Source organism: Pongo abelii, chromosome 4 (genome assembly GCF_028885655.2).
Source record: "Pongo abelii isolate AG06213 chromosome 4, NHGRI_mPonAbe1-v2.0_pri, whole genome shotgun sequence".
In the NCBI taxonomy this organism is placed as follows: domain Eukaryota; kingdom Metazoa; phylum Chordata; class Mammalia; order Primates; family Hominidae; genus Pongo; species Pongo abelii.
Window position 1 is genome coordinate 111964964 of NC_071989.2, and position 15899 is coordinate 111980862.

Below are 15899 nucleotides of genomic sequence, written 5' to 3' on the forward strand. Positions count from 1 at the left end.
TAATAAAATAGACTGGTTAGCAAAATCAAGCTGTGGTGAAGAGTAGAGAACAAAGTTGAACAATTTGAAATATGAGAGTTTAAAGTTAAATTGTATAATATTTTGTATAAGTCTTCATCCACTGATTTGTCACTTGTAGTTTGTACAATTGTTGGTTCACAAAACATTATTTTGTATTCTAAACTACGTGAGGACAGACATCTTGAAGTGCTTCTCTTTTTATATCTAGCGAATAACTTAGCATATATAATGAACTAGATAAAAAATGCTTATTAATAGTATTAATATTCCATAATTTTTAATAAATTATCCTAAATATTTATAGAATTCTTATAGTGTATTGTCTCTTTTTGTCTTCTTAGAGACTATTTATCTGAATAAAGTATAATACAAATGTACAATATGAATTTTCTTCCTAAGTCTCGGTCACCTCAGGTTAAAGGACATTTCAAGCAGAGACTATAACTGTTTTTATTATTTTGTTGTTCCTTATTATTGTTATAAAATAAAGCATAAATAATATAAATTAAAACATTTCAGAGAAATGCAGTGAAAAGTGAAATTTATGCTTAATAAACATGATGTCCCACTATACTGATTAGTACAACAGCCATAAGCAATATTTTGTGTTTTTTCAGAAAGTTCACAAATATGCACATGTAGCTGTAATTATTGTAGAGATATGAAGGAAAAATACATACACATATAAATACTGTTATGGACTGAATTGTATTCCCCCACAAAGTCATCTGTTGAAGCCATATCCCCCAATGTGCTTATAGTAGGAGACTGGACCTTTGAGAGGTAATTAGGTTTGAATGAGGCCGTCAGGGTGGGGCCCTGGGATTAATGACTTTATAATAAAGAGACACCAGAGAGCTTGCTTGCTTTCCTTCTGCCATTTGAGAACATAGCAAGAGGGAAGTCTTCTGTCTGCAAGTCAGGAAGGAGGCCCTCACTAGGAACTGATTATGCTGGCAACTTGATCTCAGACTTTCAGCTTCCAGAACTGTAAAAAATAAATTTATGTTGTTTAAGCCTCACAGTCTATGTCGTTATGGCAACCCAAGTTGACTCAAACAGGTGTGATGTAAAGGGGATGTATATGTCCCTTGAAAACTACTTTTGCATTTGAATTTTTCTATCCAATAACAAAACTGAGAGATCTGTTCATATCAACATATATGAAGATAGTTAATCACTGATCAGGATTCTGTCATACCAAACTATAATTTAACTTACCAAGTCCCTATAGATAAACATGTACATTGATTCTGGATCTCAGCTCTTACGGACAGCATTTTAGTGTACATTCTTGTAGGCACATCTTTGAGTAAAGCAGAATATATTTCTATGGTAGAATCCTAGAAATGCTTCTATAGTTCTATCTAAATGATTCTATGATATAATCATAGAAATGATCCTCTGGGTAGATACCCAGTAGTGAGATTGCTGGATCAAATGGTGAATCTACTCTTAGTTCTTTAAGGAATCTCCATACTGTTTTCCACAGTTGTACCAAGATTTTGGTGCACCTATCACTCGAGCAGTGTACACTGCACCCAATGTATATAGTCTTTTATCCGTCACCTCCCTCCCACCCTTCTCCGAGTCCCCAAAGTCCATTGTTTCCTTCTTATGCCTTTGCGTCCTCATAGCTTAGCTCCGACTTATAAGTGAGAATATATGACATTTGGTTTTCTATTCCTGAGTTACTTAACTTAGAATAATTGTCTCCAGTTCCATCCAGGTTGCTGTAAATGTCATTATTTCATTGCTTTTATGGATGAGTAATATTCAATGGTGTATATGTATGTGTGTGTGTGTGTGTGTGTGTGTGTGTGTATATCATTATCCACTTGTTCTTTGATGGGCATTTGGACTGGTTCCATATTTTCACAATTGTGAATTGTGCTGCTATAAACATGCATGTGCAAATGTCTTTTTCATATAAAGACTTCTTTTCCTCTGGGTCGATACCTAGTAGTGGGATTGCTGGATCAAATGGTGGATCTACTTTTAGTTCTTTAAGGTATCTTCATACTGTTTTCCATAGTTACTGTACTAATTTACATTCCTACCAGAAGTGTAAAAGTGTTCCCTTTTCATCACCTCCAAGACAACATCTATTATTTTTTTATTTTTAAATTATGGCCATTTTTGCATGAGTAAGGTGATATTGCATTGTGGTTTTGATTTGAATTTCCCTGATAATTAGTGGTGTTGAGCATTTTTTTCATATGTTTGTTGGCCATTTGTCTATCTCTTTTTGAGAACTGTCTGTTCATGTCCTTAGCCCACTTTTTGATGTGATTATTATATTCTTTTTCTGCTGATTTAAGTTACTTGTAGCTTCTGGATACTAGTCGTTTGTCAAATGCATAGTTTGCACCGATTTTCTCCCATTCTGTGGGATGTCTGTTTACTCTGCTGATTATTTCTTTTGCTGTGCAGAAGATTTTTAGCTTAATTAAGTACAATCTATTTATCTTTGTTTTTTGTTTTTGTTGAATTTGCTTTTAGTTTATTGGTCATGAAATCTTTGCCTAAGCAAATGTCTAGAATTTTTATGGTTTCAGGCCTTAGATTTAAGTCTTTAATTCATCTTGAGTTGACTTTTGTGTAAGGCAAGAGATGAGGATCCAGTCTCATTCTTCTACATGTGACTTGCCAATTATCCCAACACCATTTGTTGAATATAGTATCCTTTCCCCACTTCATGTTTTTGTTTGCTTTGTTGAAGATCAAAGTTTTTGGCTTTATTTCTGAGATCTCTATTCTATTCCATTGGTCTATGTGCCTATTTTTATACCAGTACTATGCTGTTTTGGTGAATATAGCCTTGTAGTATAGTTTGACACTGGGTAAAGTGCTGCCTCCCAATTTGCTTTTTTTACTTAGTCTTGCTTTGCCTCTGCAGACTCACTTTTGGCTCCATATGAATTTTATGATTGTTTTATCTAGTTCTGTGAAGAATGTAGGTGGTATTTTGATGGGAATTGCATTGAATTTGCAGGTTGATTTTGGCAGTATGGTCATTTTCACAATATTGATTTTACCCATCCTTGAGCATGGGATGTGTTTCCATTTGTTTGTGACATCTATGATTTCTTTCAGTAGTGTTTTGTAGTTTTCCTTGTAGAAGTTTTTTTACCTCCTCGTTTAGGTATATTCCTAACTATTTTATTTATTTTTCGGCTATTGGAAAAAGGGTTGAGTTCTTGATTTGATTCTCAGCTTGATGTATAGCAGTGCTACTGATTTGTATACATCGATTTTTGTATCCTGAAACTTTACTGAATTCATTTATTAGATCTAGGAGCTGTTTGGATGAGTCTTTAGGGTTTTCTAGGCATGCAGTCATATCATCAGCAGTGACCATTTGACTTCCACTTTACCAAACTGAATGCCTTTTTTATTTCTTTCTTGTATCTGATTGCTCTGGCTAACACTTTCAGTACTATGTTGAATAGAAGTGGTGAAAGTGGGCATCTTTGTCTTGTTTCAGTTCTCAGGAGGAATGCTTTCAACTTTTCCCCATTTAGTATAATGTTGGCTGCGGGTTTATCATAGATGACTTTTATTATCTTTAGGTATGTCCCTTCTATGCCAATTTTGCTAAGGGTTTTACTTATAAAGGGATGCAGATTTTGTCAAACGCTTTTTCTTCATCTATTGAGATGATAACGTAATTTTTGTTTTTAATTCTGTTTATGTGGTGTATTACATTTATTGACTTGTGTATGTTAAACCATTCCTGCATCCCTGCTATGAAACCCACTTAATCATGGTGTGTTATCTATTTGATTCTGCTGGAGTCAGTTAGCTATTATTTTGTTGAGGATTTTTGCATCTATGTTTATTAGGAATGTTGGTCTGCAGTTTTCTTTTTTTGTTATGTCTGTTCCTGATTTTGGTATTAAGGTGATACTGGTTTCATAGAATGATTAGGGAGGATTCCCTCTTTTTGTATATTTTGGAATAGTTTCAACAGGATTATTACCAATTCTTCTTTGAATGTCTGATAGAATTCAGCTGTGAATTAATCTCATCCTGAACTCTTTTTTGTTGGCCAATTTTTTATTACCATTTCAATCTCACTGCTTGTTATTAATCTGTTCAGAGTTTCTATTTCTTCCTGGTTTAATCTAGAAGGATTGTATATTTCCAGGAATTTATCTTCTCCTCTAGGTTTTCTAGTTAGTGTGCATAAAGATATTCACAGTAGCCTTGAATGATCTTTTGTATTTGTGTGGTATTGGTTGTAGTATCTCCTCTTTCATTTCTAATTGAGATTATTTGGATTTTCTCTCTTTTTCTTGGTTAATCTTGCTAATGGTCTATCTATTTTGTCTATATTTTGAAATAACAGGCTTTTGTTTTATTTATCTTTTGTATTGCTTTTTTTAAAATTTCATTTAGTTCTGCTCTGATCTTTCTTATTTCTTTTCTTCTGCTGTGTTTGGGTTTGGTTTGTTCTTGTTTCTCTAGTTCCTTGACGTGTGACCTTAGATTGTCTATTTGTGCTCTTCCAGGCTTTTGGATGTAGGTATTTAATGCTATAAACCTTCCTCTTAGCACTGCTTTTGCTGTATCCCAGAGGTTCTGATAGATTTTGTCACTATTATAATTCAGTTCAAATAATGTTTTAATTTCAATCATGATTTCATTGTTGACCTAACAATCATTTGGAGCAGATTACTTAATTTTCATGTATTTGCATGGTTTTGAGTGTTCCTTTTTGAGTTGATTTTTAATTTTCTTCCACTGTAGTTTGAGAGAGTACTTGATATGATTTCAGTTTTCTTAAATTTATTGAGACTTGTTTTGTAACTTGTCATATGGTCTATCTTGGAGAATGCTCTGTGTGCTGATGAATAGAACGTATATTCGGCAGTTGTTAGGTAGAATGTTCTGTAAATATTAGTTACATTTATATGTTCTAGGGTATAGTTTTGTTATAGGAAAGCAAGTTTATTAAGAAAGTAAAGGAATAAAAGGATGACTACTCCATAGATAGAGCAGCACCGAGGGCTGCTGGTTGCCCATTTTGATACTTATTTTTTGATGATATGGTAAACAAGGGGTGGATTATTCATGCCTCCCCTTTCTAGACCACATAGGGTAACTTCTTGCCATTGCCATGGCATTTGTAAACTGTCATGGCACTGGTGGGAGTGTAGCAGTGGGGACGACTAGAGGTCATTCTCGATGCCATTTTGGTTTTGGTCTGTTTTGGCTGGTTCCTTTGCTGTAAACTGTTTTATCAGCAAGGTCTTTACGATCTGTATTTTGGGCTGACCTCCTATCTGATCCTTTGACTTAGAATGCCTTAACCATCTGAGAATGCAGCCCAGTAGGTTTCAGCCTCATTTTACCCAGCTCTTATTTCAGATGGCGTTGCTCTGGTTCACACGCCTCTGACAGTTTAAGTCCATTGTTTCTTTGTTGACTTTCTGTCTTGATGACCTGTCTAATGCTGTCAGTGGAGTATTTAAGTCCTCCATTATTATCGTGTTGCTGTCTATCTCATTTCTTAGGTATAGTAGTAATTGTTTTATAAATTTGGGAGCTCCAGTGTTAGATGCATATATATTTATGATTATGATATTTTTCCTGTCAGACTAGTACTTTTATCATTATATAATGTCCTTCTTTGTCTTTTTTAACTATTGTTTCTTTAAAGTCTGTTTTGTCTGATATAAGAATAACTATTCCTGCTCACTTTTGGTGACATGGAATCACTTTTTCCACCCCTTTACCTTAAGTGTATGTGAGTCCTTATGTTTTAGGTGAGTCTCTTGAAGACTGCAGATACTTGGTTGGTGATACTTATCCATTCTGCCATTCTGTAGCTTTTAAGTGGAGTATTCAGGCTATTTACATTCAATGTTCGAATTGAGATCTTAGGTACAATTGTACTCATTATACTAGTTATTGCCTGAATACCTTGTTGTTGTTGTTCTATTGTGTTATTATTTTATAGGCCCTATGAAGTTTATGCTTTAAGGAGGTTCTTTTTTGGTGTATTTTGATGTTTTATTTCAATAATTAGAGCTGTTTTTAGCAGCTCTTGTGGTACTGGCTTGATTGTGGTAAATTCATCCAGCATTTGTTGGTCCAAAAAAGACTTTATTCTTCCCTCATTTATGAAGCTTAGTTTGGCCAGATTCAACATTCTTGACTGATAATTGTTTCGTTCAAAAAGGCTAAAGATCAGTCTCCAATCCCTTTAGCTTGTAGGGTTTCTACTGAGAAATCTGCGTTAATCTGATAGGTTTTCCTTTACAGGTTACATGATGCTTTTGCCTCACAGCTCTTAAGATTATTTGCTTTGTCTTGAATTTAGATAACCTGATGACTGTGTGCCTAGGTAATGATCATTTTGTGGATAAATTTTCTGGGTGTTATTTGAGCTTCTTGTATTTTGATGTCTAGAACTCTAGCAATGCCAGGGAAGTTTTTCTCAATTATTCCCTCAAGGAAGTTTTCCAAACTTTGAGATTTCTCTTCTTCCTTTGGAACACAAATTATTCTTAGGTTTGGTCATTTAGCATAATCCCAATGTTCTTGGAGGCTTTGTTTTTGTTTGTTTGTTCTTTGATGCTTTTTTCCTTACCTTATTGGGTTAATTCAAAAGCCTTGTCTTCAAGCTCTGAAATTCTTTTTTCTACTTGTTCTATTCTGTCCTTGAAACTTTCCAGTGCATTTTGTATTTCTCTAAGTGTGTCTTTCATTTCCAAGAAGTTGTGATTGTTTTTTTATTCATGCTATCCATTTTTATGGAGCCTTTTTGATCCACATCCTGTATTATTCTTCTACTTTCTTTAAGTTCATTTTCACCATTCTCTGGTGCCTCCTTGAGTAGCTTAATAATTGACCTTCTGAATTCTTTTTCTGGTAATTCAGAGATTGTTTCTTGGTTTAGATCCATGGCTGGTGAGCTAGTGTGATCTTTTGGTGGTACTAAAGAACTTTGCTTTGTTATATTACCAGAATTGTTTTTCTGGTTCTTTCTCATTTGGGTAGACTGTCAGAGGAAAGATCTGGGTCTCAACACACTGCTGTTCAGATTTTTTTTTTCCACAGGGTGATCCCTTGATGCGGTATTCTCTCTCTTCCCTTAGGGATGGGGCTTCCTGAGAGCTGGAATACAGTTATTGTTATTGCTTTTCTGGGTCTAGCCACTCCACAGAGCTACTGGGCTCTGGGCTGGTACTGGGAAGTGTCTGCACAGAGTCTTGTGATGTGATTCATCTTCAGGTCTCTCAGCCATGGATACCAGCACCTGCTTCAATGAAGATAACAGGGGAGTAAAGTGTACTCTGTAAGGGTCCTTGGTTGCAGTTTTTTTTAGTGTGCTGGTTCTCGAATGCTTGTTGTGCTAGCAATGAAGCTGTCATGTGGACAGACGCAAGACCTCTGGTTAGCCAGGATGTTACAGGTGGTGTAATTAGCTGTTGTTTTCTCTCTTCTTGGAGCAGGTTTATTCTTGTATTAATTGCTGTAATGACTTGAGTTGGTTGGCCTCCAGTCAGGAGGTGGCACTTTCAAGAGCGCATTAGTGGTAGTATAGGGGTATGTGAGCTAGCTCTAAGATCACCTGAATAAATATTTGAATTTCTCAGATGATGGGCAGGGCCATAGAACTCCCAAGAGATTATGTCTTCTGTCTTCAGCTACCAGAGGGGGTAGAGAAAGACCATTAGGTGGGGGCAGGGTTAGGTGTGTTTGATCTCAGACTCTCCTTGGGTGAGGCTTGCTGCACCCACTGTGGGGGATGAGGGTGTGGTTGTCAGGTTAATGGAGTTATGTTCCTGGGGGGATTATGGCTGCCTCTCCTGCATCATAGAGGTCACCAGGGAAGTAGGTGAAAGCTGGCAGTGATAGGACTCACTGAGTTCCCATGTAGCCAGCAAGGCCAGCCTCACTCCCACCATACCCATCAGCAGCACTGAGTTTATATCCAGGCAGCTGGTAAGGAGGACTGCGATCTTTCCCCAGGCTACGAGCATCCCTGCTGGGATTTCAGATCCTCCCCCTCCCCACCTGTCTTGTCTTCTGTGCTCCTATCTGCACTTCTGATTCCTGCCTAGCCCACCTCCCCGCACCCCCGCACCGTGCCCGGATTCTGCCCAGGAAAATCTGTGCTCAGTTGAAATTATTACAAAGTTCAGCTGGAAGTTTCCTTCTCCCTGCGGTCCTTCCCCAGTTCCACTGGCAGCCCTCCCCAAGGACCCGTGTGAGATAAAGTCAAAAATGGTTTCCCTGCCAACGAGGAGTGCCTACAGGGCTCTTCCCACTGCTTCTTCTACTTGTATATTTCCCTCAGCTCTCTAAATTTGTTTTCGCTCTAGGTAATGAAACTGCCTTTGCAAAATCATGACTGAGACAGTGAAAAAGGTCTAACTTAACTGACTCCATTTTGTTTCTAACCCCCAAGCTGTCCTTGTTCATTCCAAAGTTAGGCTGAACTAACTTTGGGAGAAATTTAATTTATAGTTTATGGTTTAAACAAAGACGGTAACACCCCTTTCCCAAAGCGGACCTCCTTCTTGCCTGGGGTCTAGATTGCCTTTATAGGACTAACATTAGCCACAAGATTCGAAATTATGGTTTAGAAGTCATGCAGCTGGGGGCTACAAGATTCTGACCCTTACTAAACTGCTCCTAAATTCAGTGCTTGAGATATTTTGCAGACTTGTACTTGATGGATTAGCTGGCATCACTAAGATCAATAAACTGGCTCACCTGATCTTGTGGCCCCCACCCAACAACTGACTCAGTGCAGGAAGACAGCTTTAACTCCCCATGATTTCATATCTGACTCCTGGCTCAGGAGTCAATCAATCAGCAATCCTGGCTCACTGGTTCCCCACAACCCACCACGTTATCCTTAAAAACTCTGCTCCCTGAATGCTTGGGAGACTGATTTGAGTAATAATAAAACTCTGGTCTCCCACACAGCCGCCTCTGCGTGAATTACTCTTTCTCTATTGAAATTCCCCTGTCTTGATGAATCAGCTCTGTCTAGGCAGCAGGCAAGGTGAACCCCGTGGGCGGTTACAGTAAGGTTAAATCCTTCTCCTGTGATCTGGATTTTCAGGTTCCCCAGTGAGAATGTGTGCTCAAGGTGGACTTTCCCCCTCTCACACTTTGGGTACTCAGTTTTTTGGCTGTCTCATGGTGTTTGCAGCGACAAGCTGCTTCTTTCAAAGGGTCTGTGAATTCTTTCAGTTTTCCTGGTACGTTCCTGTGGTAGTTCTTCGGCAAACGTTTACAAAGTGAGTCTCTACATGCTGTTCTGTCTATCCGAGTGGGAACTGCAAGTTAGCACTGCCTCCTATCTGTCTTTTTTTCCTGTAAGTTATTTTTTGAGTAAACTTAGGTAATTTATATTTTTCTAAAAAATCTGTTTTATCCAGATTTTAAGGCTAATATGAATATGTTTTAGCAAAGGATTTTCTTTTATTTCCCAACGTAACAGTTTTTCCATTTTTACTTTTAAACTAGCATTTTTTTAAATCTTTCCAGTCTCCCTTGTTTAACTAGTAGATTAACTAGTTTCTTTTCCAAAAAAAGTATCTTTTTTTTCAAATATTCTTTAAGGTTTTAAATTTATTAATCTCTACTTTTTAAAATTAAATGATCTCTGCTTTCCTTACACTTCTTTGCATTTTCTAACTTCTTTAGGTGAATGTTTAATTAATTTTTCAAGACTATATGTTTCCTCTAAAATGAATCTTATTTCCCATTTTTAATCTATAACCACCCTCCTGTCAAAAATGCTAAAATCAATTTGTTTATATTTCTTCTTTTTTTTCTAATTTTCCCCTTGACCCTTCTCCCCTAAATTTTATGTTCCAATTTTGCTATAGTCTCATTTCTATATCGCCAGAATCTATAACATAAATATTCTCTCATTAATTATATTTCCCATAATTTCTTAACATAATTGAATATAGTTTTCTGTTTTAGGTTTTTGACACTCATTACCAGGTATTTCAACATAGCTTTTTCATTCCTTTCCTGATTAAATCAACTTCATCATCTTAAGTTTTTCTAAGAAGGAGTCTTAAGGTACATTGTTATTTTTTGCTTGCCTAATGTATCATATTTTAAAATTTTAGTAATATACCTTCCTACATGAAATTAACCTCCCCTAGTCTTAGTACTTATGGCTTTGATGAGGCTGGCTTTAACATCTAGAAGCAAGAATAACCCAAATATAACCAAATAGGTGATCCCATCTAATTGGCCACAGTAATTGACTCAATCTTTATCAAGATAGAATAGTGAGATTTAGTGTTTGAATATTTACTGAAATCAAGGGAACAAAGTGCTGTCTTTGGAGACATTTTCAGTAATAAATCTGTACCTATCATTGCCAATAGGAGAAGTATAAAGACACTACAGAGGAAAGCAAAGTTTGTACATAAAGAAAAGCAAGGCTGGGCATGGTGGCTCACACCTGTAATCCCAGCACTTTGGGAGGCTGAGGTGGGTGGATCACGAGGTCAGGAGATCGAGACCATCCTGGCTAACATGATGAAACCCCATCTCTACTAAAAAAAAAATACAAAAAATTAGCCTAGCTGGGCGTGGTGGCGGGCGCCTGTAGTCCCAGCTACTCGGGAGGCTGAGGAAGGAGAATGGCATGAACCCGGGAGGCGGAGCTTGCCATTAGCCAAGATCGTGCCACTACACCCCAGCCTGGGCCACAGAACGAGACTCCGTCTCAAAAGAAAAAAAAAAAAAAAAAAAAAAGAAAAACAAAGAGTATCTTGATGTGATCTTTTGAGCCTCTGCACTCAGTTTTGGTTCAATCCACATGCAGTCTACACTGATATTAATACAGAGCCAACTCTCACCAGCATCACCACTCAAGTGTCCTTTCCATCCTGGTCATTTATCATTGATCACAGTATTGAGTGATCTACCTTTCCCTTTTTATCAAGAATAAGACTTATTTATGGCTCACAGTTAATCCAGTATTTTAAAGATTTTTTGCTTTTTGTATGTAATGATTTAAAACTAAGATAACTCATTACAACAGTATTTTTACCAAGACACAAATCTAATCACCACCTGCGAAAACTCCTTCAATCTTTCATGCTAACAATGTGCATCAAGTGAATTGAGGGTGTCCTCAAGTGTTTTTATTCAGCCCAATTTACTTGCTATAATATAATGTGACACAGAGTCACATGTCCTCCAGCCTTCATGCTACCAGAATTTCCTGTTCCAAAAATCTACAGACCACTGGTTAGGAGCTCTGAGAACTCATTGTGAAGTCTTTATGTGTCTTCTGCTCAATTTTATCTAACACTCATTGTGGTTGACAGCTATTTTTTATAGTTTGTGGTTTTCAGTTTTCTCTACTTTCTGGTTTTACCAAATATAAAATTTCTTTCTCAATTTGTATGTTAGTTGGGCCAGAATCAAAGAAGAGGGTGGAATAAAAATGTCCAGGGGAATTTTTGGGTGACTCCAGCATTAATATATATGATATGATGCAAATGTTTTCTGAAATAATGCAGATATTACATAGTTTTTTTTTTGCCATTCTCATCGTTATTGTTATGGAAGGTTATGATAAATTGTTATATATTTATTATAATTGTCTATTCAATAGATACTAACAAGACACTCATCAATTTGCTTCACACTCTGCATATTGTAACATAAGCTTTTGCTTATCATTTTGCATCCCCAAATACAATGTGATTTCTAGGAAGAGAGAAACTGTTTCATTTTTATTTTATTCTCTAGTGTTTAACACAATTCTTGGTAAATGTCAGGCATACAAATAATTGTTGTTGAATAAATGAGTAAGCAGACAAAAGCTTAGAAAAGAGGAGAGAATCTTGTAATAATTTTCTATCCAAGAAACTATATTAATCAGTTTCATCAAGGATACATTAAATCAATTTATAAGTTGGCAGTGAGATTCAGTATGTATTTCTGTGCATTTAAGCATTCTTTTAAAAATGATAAACACTATCCTTATGATATTTAAGATAGTTAATGATAATTGCTTAATAATATATCTAGTGTTGAAGTTTCTCTATTTATTCAATTATTTGTTACTGTTGGTTGTTTAAAACAAGAGAGTCATTCAATTTTATTTTTAAAGCTTTTTCTCAGAGACAGAGTTATACTTTGGTAGATACATTCTTTCTTTACTACAGAAATGTATGCAGAAATATAACTTAATTTCTTGGCTTATAATGTCTCTTTCAGCTCTTAGTCTCATTATTTTACCCCCATTTTCTCTCTTTTTACCATCTGGTTGTTTTTAAGATTTTTTTTGTCTTTAGTTTTCAACAGTTTTACTAAAACTTGTGTAAGTGTGCATTCTGGTTTGTGATTTGTAATGCTTTTTGAATCTGTACTTCGATGCCACTCATGATTTAGAAAAAGAAAAGACTATTTTCTCTTCAAATATGGGTTCTGTACCTTTTCTATTTCTGAAATTGAAATTACACGCATGTTAGAATTTTTCATTTTATCATCTATAGAGCTGTACTCTTTTGTGAATTTTCATTTTTCTTTTCTTTCTGTACTTCATTCTGGATTTTTTAAAACATATTTTCCAAGTCATTAATTCTTTCTTCAGATAAATCTAACTTGCTATTAAAACCAACTGTTGAATTGTTTATTTCAGTTTTTATAGTTTCCATTTCAGAATTTTTATTTGGATATTTACTATGATTTGTGGTACTCTGTTGACATTTTCAATCTCTTATTTTCTGGAACTCATGGCCATATTAATAGTTAAATATGTATCTGATATCTTCATTATCTAAATGCCAAATGGACTGTTTGTTTCTATTCTTTATTTTTAAAAACGGTTGTGAGTCATGTGTTGTTACCACCTGTGCCTGATTATTTTTATTGAATTATATATAAGAATTCATGAATTACATACATTTTACAGCATGAAACATTACAGAAGTAACTTGAGACATCAGATCATGTTATCTTTTCCACAGAGAATTACAGATATTTCCTAGAGGACTAAGTGCACTCAGATATCCCAGATCACCTTATTCAGCCAGAAATTGAAATGATTCAAAGCTGAGCCACAGTCCCTTCAAGGGCTGTTTCCACTTTTCCCTTAATCCTCAGATGTAAGCCTACACAAATCATGGCAAGTTTGCCAAGGTCTAAATGCCTGGAGCTCAAACTACATTTGGTTTTTTCCTAGTCCTGTGAGTCTTTTGAAAGCTCTGTTCAGCTTATCAGTCCCTTAGTCATCTTACCATAATATAAATGCCATATACATCTTTCAGTTAAAAATTATCTTCAATATCAGAGCCCATATCATTGGCTTTTCTTGTTCCAGAAACAGACTCTGTAATTCCCCATTGCCTTGCTATTCAATGTATTTAAACATTAAAGTTTTCCATCTTTTTCAGTGGCTCTCAGTTGACAGGTTAATCCAAATTAGTCTTTACCAGAGGAGAAATGCTGAGTTTTCTTTGTGCTTTCTTAATTTTGTGTTTGTATGTGTTCTGACACTTCCCAGAAAGTTTTGATAAAACTGAATTTATAGTTAAAAAGGTACTGAAGATATTTTTAAAAAATAGATTCTTTCAATTTTGGGGGAGCAATAACTTTAAAAATCATATTATATTGACAAAAGCATACATATGGATGATAGCTATTAAATTCTGGAGTGGCTTTTTTACCATCCCGTATTTCATAATCAGAATAACTTTCTAAAAAACAATTTTTATCTTGCCACTCTCAACTTAAAAGCCTTTAATCTTAGCTCCATTTATTATATGTATTCTCCCTTACAATTAAAACCAACTTATGATTGAATTCCTGAAGAGGGCTTTGTACATTTCTGTTTTCTGCCTTTGCTCAGATATTTCCTTCTTCCCATACCTTCTATTTCTATCTGCCAGAACCTTATACATTTTTAATGACTAACTTAAACGCTACCTTTTTGTGACTATTTTCCCAAGTATACACATTAGAAAATTTGATCTTATCTCACATTTAAAGGGCATAGTATTCATTGTACAATATACTTATGGTATGTAAATTTCTATCATTTACATTTGTGTCTTACATGTTTTCCTCAGTTTCAAACATCTTCAAGGCAGAAATGTGTTGTATTTGCATGCTGTTTAGAAGGCAGTGTACTGAATAGAACCAGTTTTTTCAGAGACAAGTATGGTGTACTTAGTTGAAAAGAAAGGATGATACACATACGTAGGTAGGTATGATGGGGTTGAAATTGTTTCCTTGAAACTTAGTTGAAGAAACTTTTCCTATAAAGGATGTGGGTATGTGTTATTTTTTTATCAGGCTTAAGTGCGGCATATTTTATTGAATTTCATATTTTTCCTAAAGATAAATCATTTAGAGCACTGTTTTACATTAAAATTAATATGTTATGGCATATGTATAAATTCTGCATGAAGTCTAAAGATAAAACATGAGAACTCAAAAACTATATAAACTGCTATTAGCTTTATTTGTCGTATCTAACTCTTCCTGCTATCCTCTCAATAGGATACTTTAGAAAGAAAATGTATGAAAATGATTGGATTAAGGGAAGTGCCACAGAGAGGGAAAAATTTGACATTAAGGAATCTAATTAACAGTAGAAAGCATTTTTAAAAAATACTTGGTATATGAGACAATGGAAAAACTCTTCATTTACAAATTCCACTGTAAATATAAAAGTATATGCAAAAGTTCAAGAATATTAAACTAACGGAAAATTATATCCTGAAAAATTGGAAAGTTTTATAAAATTTTGTAGCTATAAAACTAAACTCATATTCTGATAGCAGCTTAAGAAATCTATATACTACCACAATATTTATTTTGAGGTAATAATCATTATATTTGTAACATAATCTTCATTGTCTTAAATAATAATATAATTATATGGAACTAATTCTGTGTATTATTACAATAACAGATTTATTAACAATTTTATAATAAATGATTTTTTCTTCTATAATGATACGAATAGCCTTTTCTAAGCATATAAACGTTGCCAATCACCTTCATTCAAAGTTTTTACTGTTGTTTCAGTCTTAAAAAGCCATCCAAGAAATCCTGCAACCAGTAGCAAATTATATTACACATTGGACACATCCTAAATTATGCAAGGTAATAACAAAAATTTACCTGTTTTCAATCATGTTTTTCCCCTGGTTAAATGCTATTTGAAATATTTTTAATTCTTTGTATCTTTTTTGCAACATGTAACTAATGAAAAAATGTTAACTCTCTGTTTATTAGACAATTTCAGCCTCAGAACATGCAAAACCATGACACACTGGGATGGTCAAACCAGGCTCTTCACTCTCCATTCAACTTGTCATTTGCATTTCTTCTCCTTCAGCCTCTATAATTATATTGTTGCTCATTTAGCATACCTTTTTTCTAATCTCTACTCACAGGCTTTACAAATCCTAAAATGTCACTTGAAAGCCTATGTTGACAGAAGAATCCCTCTCTTTGAATTCTGGGAAGCTATTTTTTGGGAACCTATTATGTCTCAAATGCTATGTACAATTACAGTTGCTTCAGTTCCAGAATATTCAGTTTTGCCATGAAATTCATTGATTAATTGCAGAATTAGCTATATCCTTTTGTGTGTTATTTGGTTTACAGATTCAAACTCTGCATATAGTAAACTTCTTATGGGAAGAAATCATTTCTCAAACTAATATGAGTGTAATAGTTACTCAAAAAAGAAACAATTTATACATTTTTAATTTAATAAATATTTATCATAAATCTTGAACAGGATTTTCTGATAGATTATTTTAAGGTCTAGAGAGAGAAATGTGGGCGAAAGATAAAGCAAGCTTCAAATATAATTATAACATAATTTGTTCTGCACGTGACATATAAAAAATACAAAA